At 41.2% G+C, this 14,246-nt stretch overlaps 1 long non-coding RNA gene across 1 annotated transcript; it reads left to right on the forward strand.

Annotated features, from left to right (window-relative positions):
• The first annotated feature begins 8,489 nt into the window (after positions 1-8,489).
• LOC115168973 (uncharacterized) lies at positions 8,490-11,555 on the forward strand. Its single transcript, XR_003870783.1, has 5 exons — positions 8,490-8,648; positions 9,051-9,452; positions 9,572-9,694; positions 10,964-11,023; positions 11,461-11,555. It is a non-coding gene; the product is annotated as an uncharacterized LOC115168973 (long non-coding RNA).
• Positions 11,556-14,246: the final 2,691 nt, after the last annotated feature.

The raw sequence follows: 14,246 nt of genomic DNA on the forward strand, positions 1-14,246 counted from the left end.
CTTTTAAGGTTTCACTAGCCACTCTACAAACACACCTCATAATTCTTATGAGGCAACAAGCGAACATGACACCAGAAAAGGAGTGTTTCATACCTGCCGTTGCACTTCCTGACAGGGATTCTCGTTGTCTGTGGAATGTCGTGTCGGGAAAACAGCTGTGTAACTTTGTTAGCACCATTTTCTTCAGACGTTCTGACACCCTTTCCCGAAAACAGGTCGGCACTGTGGAATGGTGCACACCTGGTTTGTGCACACACACACTGCCATCTCACCAAAATAATTCATTGTAATTTTAGAGCTATTCGTTTGAAAACTGGACACCTTACAAGGAAATTACCATGATAAGACCTGCAACCTTGGAATCTTCTGTCTGAGTTCTCGTGGTAACACAGAAGCGCTACTGGCACTATTTCTTCTCCGATGCAGACCGTTTTCTGTGTTTTTCTTAAGGAGAAGCGGTTTGTCAGAGAAACTGAACCAGTAGTGTATTTTCACATGGAAAAGCACTCAGCAGGATTAGGTAATGCTGATGGATAATTTATTACAAGTTCTATCTGGAAATAGTGCTCCACACAGTTAAGAGCTGAGGGGTGGATCGCTGTGCAGCACTGTTATAAACCAATCACGTGTTTGGCAATATTAAAAAGAGAAAGAAGATTGAAGTCGCGCAAAGACATTTATCAAACTTAGGTATCATTACCAAAAACGGTGGCGCATTACTTTAGCTACTGAAAGGTCTTAGAATCACTTGTGATTTTTAATTACAACTCTTCCCATCATTCTCCTTCATTTTAATTAATGGACTGCACTAGTACTGTGTTGGACATCCATTGCCAACTCCCCCAGACAACTTGTGGTGACCGTGAGCACAGTGTATAAATTATAACTTTCCCAACATATTTAAGAAATTGTAACAACTGAACAGACTTTTCTCATAGTCAAGTAAAAATGTTACTCCCGAGTTTACCACAGATCTGGGCCTAAGGCCATGTCAGTGGCCAAAAAAGGCAATAAGGGGTAGAGAAGAGTGTGTGGACGCGCCTCCTCTGTGGCATCTTCTCTGTAGAGAGGGTAGATTGACTGCCAGGAAACATCACGTGGAAAGCATTCATCATACTAACAAACAAGTTTATATGAAAGGGCCTGACTTACTGTAAGAGCTTCATATCACATACCAGCCCTTAGCTGTTGACACAAGCTTGCCAAGGCTCTTCAGATTAATCGGACCTTGATGCAACCCTCGGCCCGTATTCATGAAATGTATCACAGTATGAGTGTTGATCTAGAATTATTTGGCTTCTAAATAATTATGAATAAGATGGGGACTTGATCCTAGATCAGCACTCCTACTCTGAGAGACTTTGTGAAAACAAGCCCTAGAGCCTAGGCCGTATTCTGCTGACGATCCATCTTGTGACCAAGACTGTCTCTCTCGCTCCCTCCATCCCTCTCTAGGTGCTTCCTGGAGCTAGGTGAGTGGCAGCTCAGTCTGCAGGGCATCAACGATAGCACCATCCCCAAAGAGCAGCAATACTATAGTCAATCCACGAAGCACGACTGCAACTGATACAAGGTCAGTCACCTCCCTCACCTTTCACCTCTAACCCCTGTCACTCCAATCAGGCATTCATGTTGAGCACCTCATGTTGAGTCCTCCATTTACAGTGGTTCCTCCTTAAACAGTTGTGGCACACCTTGCGGGCTGCATTCTGTGGCACGTCATTTAATTGTGAGCCATTTTTTCTGTTAATGCAAGTGCTAGTTTTACCACCAGAGGGCATCTTTGAGAAGCATTCGATAGTCTTCCATATTGCAGGCAAGCGGGAGACCGGGGTTCAATTCCCCGACCAGGAGGAAGGAGTAGGCTGTCCTTGTAATAAGAATTTGTTCTTAACTTATTCCATATGTGTTATTTCATAGTTGTGATGTCTTCACTATTATTCTACAATGTATAAAATAGTAATAATATAGAAAAATCCTGGAATGAGTAGGTATGTTCAAACCTTTGACTGGTACTTGCTTAATTAATTTGATTAATATTAGGGTGTTTCTATTCCATGAAAAACAAAAAACCCTCTGGGTAAATTCAGACCGTTTTACTCTCAGAGCGCACACTGGACATACAGTGAGGGAAAAAAGTATTTGATCCCCTACTGATTTTGTACGTTTGCCCATTGACAAAGAAATGATCAGTCTATAATTTTAATGGTAGGTTTATTTGAACAGTGAGAGACAAACGCATGTCAAAAATGTTATAAATTGATTTGCATTTTAATGAGGGAAATAAGTATTTGACCCCTCTGCAAAACATGACTTAGTACTTGGTGGCAAAACCCTTGTTGGCAATCACAGAGGTCAGACGCTTCTTGTCGTTGGCCAGCAGGTTTGCACACATCTCAGGAGGGATTTTGTCCCACTCCTCTTTGCAGATCTTCTCCAAGTCATTAAGGTTTCGAGGCTGACGTTTGGCAACTTGAACCTTCAGCTCCCTCCACAGATTTTCTATGGGATTAAGGTCTGGAGACTGGCTAGGCCACTCCAGGACCTTAATGTGCTTCTTCTTGAGCCACTCCTTTGTTGCCTTGGCTGTGTGTTTTGGGTCATTGTCATGCTGGAATACCAATCCACGACCCATTTTCAATGCCCTGGCTGAGGGAAGGAGGTTCTCACCCAAGATTTGATGGTACATGGCCCCGTCCATTGTCCCTTTGATGCGGTGAAGTTGTCCTGTCCCCTTAGCAGTAAAACACCCCCAAAGCATAATGTTTCCACCTCCATGTTTGACGGTGGGGAAGGTGTTCTAATGGTCATAGGCAGCATTCCTCCTCCTCCAAACACGGTGAGTTGAGTTGATGCCAATGAGCTCCATTTTGGTCTCATCTGACCTGAACACTTTCACCCAGCTGTCCTCTGAATCATTCAGATGTTCATTGGCAAACTTCAGACGGGTATGTATAATGTGTTTTCTTGAGCAGGGGGACCTTGCGGGCGCTGCAGGATTTCAGTTCTTCACGGCGTAGTGTGTTACCAATTGTTTTCTTGGTGACTATGGTCCCAGCTGCCTTGAGATCATTGACAAGATCCTCCCATGTAGTTCTGGGTGATTCCTCACCGTTCTCATGATCATTGCAACTCCACGAGGTGAGATCTTGCATGGAGCCCCAGGCCGAGGGAGATTGACAGTTCTTTTGTGTTTCTTCCATTTGTGAATAATCGCGCCAACTGTTGTCACCTTCTCACCAAGCTGCTTGGCGATGGTCTTGTAGCCCATTCCAGCCATGTGTACGTCTACAATCTTGTCCCTGACATCCTTGGAGAGCTCTTTGGTCTTGGCCATGGTGGAGAGTTTGGAATCTGATTGATTGATTGCTTCTGTGGACAGGTGTCTTTTATACAGGTAACAAGCTGAGATTAGGAGCACTCCCTTTAAGATTGTGCTCCTAATCTCAGCTCGTTACCTGTATAAAAGACACCTGGGAGCCAGAAATCTTTCTGATTGAGAGGGGGTCAAATACTTATTTCCCTCATTAAAATGCAAATCAATTTATAACATTTTTGACATGCGTTTTTCTGGATTTTTTTGTTGTTATTCTGTCTCTCACTGTTCAAATAAACCTACCATTTAAATTATAGACTGATCATTTCTTTGTCAGTGGGCAAACATACAAAATCAGCAGGGGATCAAATACTTTTTTTCACAGTTGGGATGATGCTCTTCGGCTTGAAAGCCTCACCCTTTTTCCTCCAAATATAGCGATGGTCATTACGGCCAAACTGTTCTATTTTTGTTTCATCAGACCAGAGGATATTTCTCCAAAAAGTACTATTTTTGTCCCCATGTGCAGTTGCAAACTGTAGTCTGGCTTTTTCATGGCAGTTTTGGAGCAGTGGCTTCTTCCTTGCTGAGCGGCCTTTCAGGTTATATTGATATAGGACTCGTTTTACTGTGGATATAAATACTTTTGTACCTGTTAACTTCAGCATCTTCACAAGGTCCTTTGCTGTTGTTCTGGGATTGATTTGCACCTTTCGCACCAAAGTACGTTCATCTCTAGGAGACAGAACGCATCTCCTTCCTGAGCGGTATGACGGCTGCGTGGTCCCATGGTGTTTATACTTGTGTACTTTTGTTTGTACAGATGAACGTGGTACCTTCAGACGTTTGGAAATTGCTCCCAAGGATGAACCAGACTTGTGGTCTACAATGTTTTTTCTGAGGTCTTGGCTGATTTCTTTAGATTTTCCCATGATTTCAAGCAAAGAGGCACTGAGTTTGAAGGTAGGCCTTGAAGTACATCCACAGGTACACCTCCTATTGACTCAAATGATGTCAATTAGCCTAACAGAAGCTTCTAAAGCCATGACATAATTTTCTGGAATTTTCCAAGCTGTTTAAAGGCACAGTCAACTTAGTGTATGTAAACTTTTGACCCATTGGAATTGTGATACAGTGAATTATAAGTGAAATAATCTGTCTGTAAACAATTGTTGGAAAAATGACTTGTGTCATGCACAAAGAAGATGTCCTAAACAACTTGCCAAAACTATAGTTTTTTACAAGAAATTTGTGGAGTGGTTGAAAAACAAGTTTTAATGACTCCAACCTAAGTGTATGTAAACTTCTGACTTCAATTGTATGATAAATCATGCAATTCTTTTTCTCAAACTAACCAAAAACATTTAGCTACGAACGCCTGTTCTCGCCATTTTCAGTTTAATTAATCTAACTTTCTTTCATGGCAACTCATAAGCAGGCCATGTTGTAATGCCCTGGCCATAGAGAGGGTTTTTTGTTCTCTATTTTTGGTTAGGCCAGGGTGTGACATGGGTGGGCGTTCTAGGTTTCTTTTTCTATGTTGGTGGTTTTCTTTGTTTCGGGTGTGTATGGCTCTCAATCAGGAACAGGTGTAGATCGTTGTTGCTGATTGGGAGTCATACATAGGCAGCCTGTTTTTCCTTTGGGGTTTGTGGTTGAATGTTTTCTGTTTAGAGTTTGTTCCTGACAGAACTGTTGCTGGTCGTTCTTTTGGTTTATTTTTTATATAGTGTTCATTCGGTCATTAACACCTTTCAAGATGAACACATCCTCCGCTGCACCTTAGTCTCATTTCAATGACAGCCGTTACACATGTCCTATTTGTTTCATAGTCGATATATAATCATATTTCATGACAGTGTAACGGTTAGCTTTTTTTACAGAAGGATGAAAGAACACTATGTCTGTCAGGGAATGCTATTCTGATATGTCAGATGAAGAGTTAGACCAGAAAGTCAGGGCCATTAAGGCAAGGATGCCCCATGCGGGCTTTAGAATGGTCAAAGTCTCCATGGTCAACGTCTCCAAGCAATAGGCCATCGTGTACAATGGCGAAGAGTTAGGGAGTCTTTGCAGTGTGTAGATGTGCAGATGTCATTGCCAGAATGATCCAGCATCGTTGCATTGCTCTGCAAAAATACTCAGTTCCTGCTCCCTTGTCTCTCGTCCACATTGATACAAATCATAAATTGATAAGGTGCTAAGATATGTCTCCATCAAATCTAAGAAGTTATTTTATATTTTTTAATCTTACTTATTCGTAGAGAAATTTTCAATGATGTATGAAACTGGAGTTGATCTTCATCAACAGGTAATACATAAATAATGAAGCAGGTTAATAGGTTAAACATTACACTTTTAATTCCAGTGATTTTTTTTCAAGATACAACATTGTCATCTTTTGGCGGAATAGATGGATTTTCAAGGAAGGTAAGTATATTATTTTGTATGTATATTGCATATTTCCCATCACCTAATGAACAACCACAATACCAGTCTGGTGTTAAGCTTTCTGTGCTGTATTGTCATATCCTGAAAATGGAATCTGCTGCTTAAGATGGAACAGTCATATCTCAGTTATTGTTTTCATATCTACAAAAAATAAGCTATTTTCTTTACTTTCAGATGTATGTTCACTGTCCGAGGAATAGGCTGCGGAAGCTTTATTGCTGGCAAAAGAGTCCATAACCAGAGGTAATTAAACTGTTCTGTGTTACTGTTCTCCCTTCCTCTCTGCCTGTCTTGTTGTACATGGAACCTGTCTCACATGCATTCATTTAAAAACCCTTAAGATGTCAGCTGCTCATTTTAGATTTACACCACATAAACACTCATTTTCACTGGACTATCAAGCCCCTGTTGCTGCCAAATCTATCATCACTAATACAGATTTGTTTCTTTTGAGCATTCCAGATTCAGCAGGTGGAGGACCAGCTTTATCAGGAGGATAATCTGGAAACACTGACAATGGGGTCATTGTTCCTGACATTCCATGCCCCCTGTCTACAGAGAATCTTGCTGTGCTGCAACGTCAAGTAAACCCTACCACGGACTCCTCATCTTTTGGTCAGAACATATACATGCATGCTCTTCGATTAGTTATGAGTCTCCAGCCTTTTTAGGTGCAGTCCTGCCACACTATGTAGGATATTGTTTTAGCCCCAGTGCCGCTACTGATCATGGTAAAAATGTGTATTTTTTGGAGGAGGGTGAAGGATAGCAGGCCAAGCTGTCAAATTGAGAGAGTAGGCTATTCTGGATAGGGCAGGTACTTTTGTGTAGGTCCTGTCGATAGAAGTGTTTTAGTAACATAATATTCAATACGGTGTAATTTGACTATAATGAAGTCTATTTCTTGTGAGGTTTTCTGGCCTCAGATACAGAGAGCTGTGAAAGCCTGTCTACATATGAAGAGGTCCCAATGAAGAGCAGAGGTTCTCAGTCCTGGTCCTGGGGACTTAAAGGGGTGAACATTTTTGTTTTTGCTTTAGCACTACACAGCTGATTCAAATGATCAACTCATCATCAAGCTTCAAGTGGTATTTATGTATTCATTTGTGACTCTATCCTTGATATGATCCTGCTATTGTCACATGCTACACATGCACATGTATCTATCTATCCAATGTTATCATGATTTGTTATAAGGGATATTATACTTATATTATACAGGAAGTATTATTAAAGAGATGCTTTACCTTGAAATACAGATAGAGATGTAGTTAGTTCCAGAGTTAATGATCCAAGGTCTGTTTATATTATACAGGAAGTATTATTAAAGAGATGCTTTACATTGAAATACAGATAGAGATGTAGTAGTCCCAGAGTTAATGATCCAAGGTCAGTTTTGCATTTCACCTCCTGATGATTATGATGACTGACATGTTAGAATAAAAAAAAACAAGGTTTAATCATGCTCTCTCTCTATCCATCTGTCTCTCGTCTGCAGGTATGTTTTGATGTGAGAGGAAGCCAGTCCCGTCAATGCCACCTCACCCGCTCTTAAGATAACCTTCGGGCCGGCTTGGAGCCTGGTTAGGAGACATCACAAGAGACACTGTAATTGTGATGAACAGAGAATATTAGGGTAGCATTGGAATTCATTAATCATATGCTGTCTTCCCTGCTCCTCTGTTCTTACCTCTTTCCCTTTCTGTCTTCTACACCTCTCTCCCAACTCCTCTTTCTTCCTCTTTTTTTATAATGCACACCATATGTGCATTGAAGTACAGATTGAACTTGTATTTATAATATTATCACAAATATAATATTTTTAATACATGTATTATGTATTTATAACACCTGAATAATGAACTTTCAATAAAGCGTTTCACATTCTCCACTGGTTGAAATGAAGTATCTCATTGGAATACTATCCTGTGTCCTTAGATTAATGCAGATAAAGGGAGTTAGATATGCATAGGTTTTTTATTCTGTATATATGAATTACAAATCAGCCTTTACTTAAATCATATTGCTAGTCTATTGCATAGTTACAATGTGTAATCATTTATGTCCCAGGAGCAGGAGTGGTAAACACTGTTGAAGTGTATAATTGTAATACATACATGCAGACACGGCATCATTCAAAGAATGGAGTTTGATACACCTGGTATTGGATATGATTGAAAAACAATGTCTCAGAGATTCATACCTGAACTGCAACTTATTTGCCAAGGAGGAGTACATGATCAGTGAATATATTCAATGTACAGGCTACAATGTGGGGGAACTCATGTGTGGTAGTAACTACAGTACATGTATATAGGACTTGCATCCCTGGCACAATAAAGTTATTATATTCTACTCAATCCATAGGCTTCATTAATGCATTAATTCATTAATTCATTAAATCCGAACTAATTTGACAGACCTGTGTGTAACTTCAAACGTTGCCTAAATCACATGTTGATGTCAATGAGAGCCAAGGAGAGAATTTGAGTTGAAGGACAAGTGAGGCTGGTGTGACAACTTGATATCCCACCAAAAAAGAAAGAGTGACAGAGAAAACCTATTGTGCAAGCAGTAGATTAAGCTTTCCCTCCGCTCTGTTGACAACAAATTGGTTGTTTGTTTGTGGTAAGATAATTCAGATAATTCAGACAAATCTATTAATTTCAAAGGGAGCAATTTAGGTATTCTGTCTATGAATTAATTCCTTAATGAATTCAAAGTACAATCAATCACAATTCTTTCTCTCCTTCATTCTCCCTGTTGCTTGGCAAGCACAGGACCTCTCCAAGACGTTACTTCTCTATGTGGTTCCTGCTGTCCAGGGTTTCTTTCACTCCATTTCCCACTCCAGGGGGAACACCTCCCAGGACACCCTCAGGTGAGTCTCCACATGGGGCCAGGGCCAGTAATCACAAAAAGTCTTAGAGTAGGAGTGCTGATCTAGGATCATTCTTCTCTTTTAGATCAAAATTAATAAGATTATAAGGATGGGGGAGACCTGAACCTAGATCAGCACTCCTACTCTGAGATGCCCAGAACTCTGAAAGCCCAAACAGACAACATTGATAGACCCCGAATTGAAATATGTTGAGAGGGAGCCCTCTGGTGGCGGAGAGAATAATTTGTGTTTCTTCATGGACTTGATGCCTTGGTGTCGATTTGCTTTGGTTTGAATGTGTGTTGAAATTCAGCTTTTCAGGGAAACGTTTTTGTTGTGTGTGAACCTGTAAATAAATATACAATGGACACAAGATGTGATGCTCCTATTTACTTTCTCCAGGGTGCTGACCCTCTGGTTTGACTATGGGCACTGGCCTGAAGTCAACAAGGCACTGGTGAAGGGCATCAACACCATTCAGATGGACACCTGGATCTCACATGCTCATTTTCAATTTGCTTTTATTGTTATGTCCATTGTGATAAAAGTACTAGAAACTGAATTATTCCCATGGGCAAGGTTGGTTTTGGGCCATGAATCATCCATAACAGTCATTCAACAAAGTCTTATAGGACAGTAACAGAATAGGAAAGCCACATTGCATTTCCAAGGGGGGGATAACTATGTCATGTCTCCCTCTTGCCCCCTCGCCCATAGGTGATTGCCCACATTGACGCTCCCCGCGCTCTTGTGGGCCGCCTCATCCACCAGCTGCACACTGACATTATACAGTAACACCCCCAGGTAACGATTGACATACTGCTGCTGGAGCTAGGTAGCCTTGGTTGGAAGCCTATTTCTGCTCTCTTTCCAACTTCATTAAATGACCGTGCCATGTTCTATCTCTCCCTCTTTTCATCTAGTCTTTGAGCTATCCTTTGACCGTGGCCTCCAAGTCTACCACCACTGCCCGCCACAACGCTGCTAACAGGATCTTCAAAAACATGTGTGAGAGCTGCAACACCCTGGTCCAGCAACCCATCATGGTATGTGATGCTCGTCAGTGCACAATATTCCACCTCATAGTACAGCTATATATAGTACCAGTCAAAAGTTTGTACACAGCTACTCATTCCAGGGTTTTTCATTATTTTTTACAATTTTCTACATTGTAAAATAATAGTGAAGACATCAAAACTATTAAATAACACATATGGAATCATGTAGTGACCAAAGAAGTGTTAAACAAATCAAAATATATTTGAGATTTTAGATTCTTCAAAGTAGCCACCCTTTGCCTTGATGACAGCTTTGCACACTCTTGGCATTCTCTCAACCAGCTTCATGAGGAATGCTTTTCCAACAGTCCCACATATGCTGAGCACTTGTTGGCTGTTTTTCCTTCACTCTGCGGTCCAACACATCCCAAACCATCTCAATTGGGTTGAGGTTGGGTGATTGTGGAGGCCAGGTCATCTGATGCAGCACTCCATCACTCTCCTTCTTGGTCAAATAGCCCTTACACAGCCTGGAGGTGTGTTTTGGGTCATTGTCCTGTTGAAAAACAAATGATAGTCCCACTAAGCGCAAACCCACATGAAGCTAACGCTCCACACTTTTCTGGTCTGGTATGTTCATTCTCAACTCATCCCTTATACTCTCTGGTAAAAAGGGGGTGTTTCCGTCTTGCTGATATGCTCTCTGAGCTCCCTCAGGCATGGCTACTTACTGGTGCAAAGCATCATCAAAAACGATGATCTCGTTAGAAAACTAAAATGACATTCCTACCTTAACAAAAATAGTTTCATCACTTTTAATCACATAGACAACATATTGGATGGGAACTTGACAGATAACAGTTACAGTATTTGATTTATACAGTTTTTAATAACATCACAAAATGAAAAGCAATAAGACATTACTTTTATACCTCTCCTCATTGAGCATTTCCCACATTCGGATGTTAGAAATATTGTTTCAAAGTTCACTTTTTGGACGTTAGAGTTGTCGGTTGACGAAAGTCTTCTGGGGACAAAGGCATTCCTATTTCAATACTAGAGAGCCAGAGAGCCCTCTGCTGCATAAAATATACCACCAGTGTGTGGAGGAGTCAAAGAGCGGCACAGCTCCCACCTCCCCTCTTCAGTGGGTGAGAGAGGGCCTGGTAATTTGTCAACCAGTGCCAAGATGATCTGAGCCACTGGATTCTCAAGTGTAGTCATGACACATCTACATTTCAGCCAAATAAACATTCAAACAAAAAGTGAACAATGACCCAGCTACCAATTGAACCCGCTTTCTTTTGTGATCCACAGCTAACACCAACTGAAACAAATGATCCAGGACCAGAACGGACTCTGCTGGAGAATCAGTCGGTGAGTGGGAAACAAGATGGCCATTTTGTGCCACTAACAACATTTTGACTGTATCCGACTAAATGTATCTTTCTGTACTGCGTTTGTTGTCCACTGCAAAAGCACTGGAGGGGATTGACATTGGCAAGATCACACAATAGAAACCAGGAACCACATGCCTGAATCCATGAGTCTTTGGCTCAAGTCAAAACTGTAAAAATGCATTAGTTAAGGCTAACATTCTTAGTAGTTTCTATGGTACTTTTGTTTGTTAAAACAAGTTAACAAGCTAAGTGGCATGCTATTGTAAGTTGGAGCTTCTACTGTATAGCTTTCTCTTTCCTCAACCAAGGGTTGTGGAGGAAATTAGTATGTGGAAGTACTATCTTTCCTTGTTGTTGGCCCAAATGTTGCCTCAATGTTGGCACTGTCATCACTCTGTGTTCCTTTCCCATCAGTTGGAGATGGCACTGTGTAGCCTGAGGCCCTGAACAAAAAGGCTATCTGGATTATCAACAGAGTACAAGACAAACTGACTGGTAAAGTCTTTTACTACACATGTAATTATAAATGCTATCATATGCTATCATATGCTAGGATACGCTAGTACAGGGGTATTCAACTCTTACCCTACGAGGTTCGAAGCCTGCTAGTTTTCTGTTCTACCTGGACATTAATTGCATACACTTGGTGTCCCAGGTCTAAATGGGAAAAGTGGGAAGTGGCTTTTTTTATGCACTTCATGGGAAAATCAAAAGAAATCAGCCAAGACCTCAGAAAAAAAAATGTAGACCTCCACAACTCTGGTTCATCCTTGGGAGCAATTTCCAAACGCCTGAAAGTACCACGTTCATCTGTACAAACAATAGTAGGCAAGTATAAACACCATGGGACCACGCAGCCGTCATACCGCTCAGGAAGGAGACACATTCTGTCTCCTAGAGATTAACGTGCTTTGGTGCAAAAAGTGCAAATCAATCCCAGAACAACAGCAAAGGACCTTGTGAAGATGCTTGAGGAACAGGTACAAAAGTATCTATATCCACAGTAAAACGAGTCCTATATCGACATAACCTGAAAGGCCGCTCAGCAAGGAAGAAGCCACTGCTCCAAAACCGCCATAAAAAAAGCCAGACTACGGTTTGCAACTGCACATGGGGACAAAGATGGTACTTTTTGGAGAAATGTCCTCTGGTCTGATGAAACAAAAATAGAACTGTTTGGCCATAATGACCATTGTTATGTTTGGAGGAAAAAAGGAGGAGGTTTGCAAGCTGAAGAACACCATCCCCCCTTCACGGGGTTGGCAGCATCATGTTGTTGGGTGCTTTGCTGCAGGAGGGACTGGTGCACTTCACAAAATAGATGGCATCGTAAGGAAAGAATATTATGTGGATATATTGAAGCAACATCTCAAAACATCAGTCAGGAAGTTAAAGCTTAGTCGCAAATGGGTCTTTCAAATGGACAATGACCCCAAGCATACTTCCAAAGTTGTGGCAAAATGGCTTAAGGACAACAAAGTCAAGGTATTGGAGTGACCATCACAAAGCCCTGACCTCAATCCCATAGAAAATTTGTGGGCAGAACTGAAAAAGAGTGTGCGAGCAAGGAGGCCTACAAACCTGACTCAGTTACACCAGCTCTGTCAGGAAGAATGGGCCAAAATTCACCCAACTTATTGTGGGATGCTTGTGGAAGGCTACCCGAAACGTTTGACCTAGGTTAAACAATTTAAAGATAATGCAACCAAACACTAATTGAGTGTATGTAAACTTCTGACCCACTGGGAAGGTGATGAAGGAAATAAAAGCTGAAAGTAAACATTCTCTCTACTATTATTCTGACATTTCACATTCTTAAAATAAAGTGGTGATCCTAACTGACCTAAGACAGGGAATTTCTACTAGGATTAAATGTCAGGAATTGTGAAAAACTGGGTTTAAATGTGTTTGGCTAAGGTGTATGTAAACTTCCGACTTCAACTGTTTGTCTCCTCCTCTGTGTTGTTCCCTGTAGTAGCATTGTTTGTTGTGTTTATGTCCAGACTCTGTTCCTCATCCGTTGCATGTTAAATGGTTCAGTCCCTGTACCTGTTTCTCATCTCCTGCGTTGGGCCTTACATGAACAGTGGTGACCCATCATTCAGGGCAGGTGGGGCAGAGCCATGTCAAAGCAAAAACCAAGCCATGAGGTCGAAGGAATTGTCTGTAGAGCTCCGAGACAGGATTGTGTCGAAGTACAGATCTGGGGAAGGGTACCGAAAAATGTGAACAGTATTGATGGTCCCCAAGAACACAGTGGCCTTCATCATTCTTAAATGGAAGAAGTTTGGAACCACCAAGACTCTTCCTAAAGCTGGCCACCCAGCCAAATTGAGAAATCTGTGGAGAATTTTCACCTTTATTTAACCAGATAGGCTAGTTGAGAACAAGTTCTCATTTGCACCTGCGACCTGGCCAAGATAAAGCATAGCAATTCAACACATACAACAACACAGAGTTACACATGTAATAAACAAAACATACAGTCAATAATACAGTAGAAAAAAGAAAACAAAAAGTATATATACAGTGAGTGCAAATGAGGTAAGATAAGGGAGACAAGGCAATAATTAGGCCATGGTGGCGAAGTAGTTACAATATAGCAATTAAACACTGGAATGGTAGATGTGCAGAAGATGAATGTGCAAGTAGAGATACTGGGGTGCAAAGGAGCAAGATAAATAAAATAAATACAGTAAGGGGATGAGGTAGATAGATGGGCTGTTAACAGATGGGCTATGTACAGGTGCAGTGATCTGTGAGCTGCTCTGACAGCTAGTGCTTAAAACCTGTTGGGGCTAGGGGGCAGTATTGAGAATTTTGAAAAAAACATGTGCCCATTTTTAACTGCCTCCTACACCAACTCAGAAGCTAGGATATGCATATTATTAACAGATTTGGATAGAAAACACTCTGAATTTTCTAAAACTGTTTGAATGGTGTCTGTAAGTATAACAGAACTCATATGGCAGTCAAAACCCTGAGACAAATTCTGACAGGAAGTGGATACCTGATGTGTTGAATTACTTTTAAGCCTATGCCATTGAAACACACAGGGACTTATTAATCATTGAGCACTTCCTACGTCATCCACTAGATGTCACCAGTCTTTACAACGTGGTTTGAGTCTTCTACTGTGAAAACTGACCGAACAAGAGACTTGGAACGTTGGTCATAAGCAGATGGCCAATACTACTCTG

This window comes from Salmo trutta, chromosome 30 (assembly GCF_901001165.1).
Source record: "Salmo trutta chromosome 30, fSalTru1.1, whole genome shotgun sequence".
NCBI classification, from domain to species: domain Eukaryota; kingdom Metazoa; phylum Chordata; class Actinopteri; order Salmoniformes; family Salmonidae; genus Salmo; species Salmo trutta.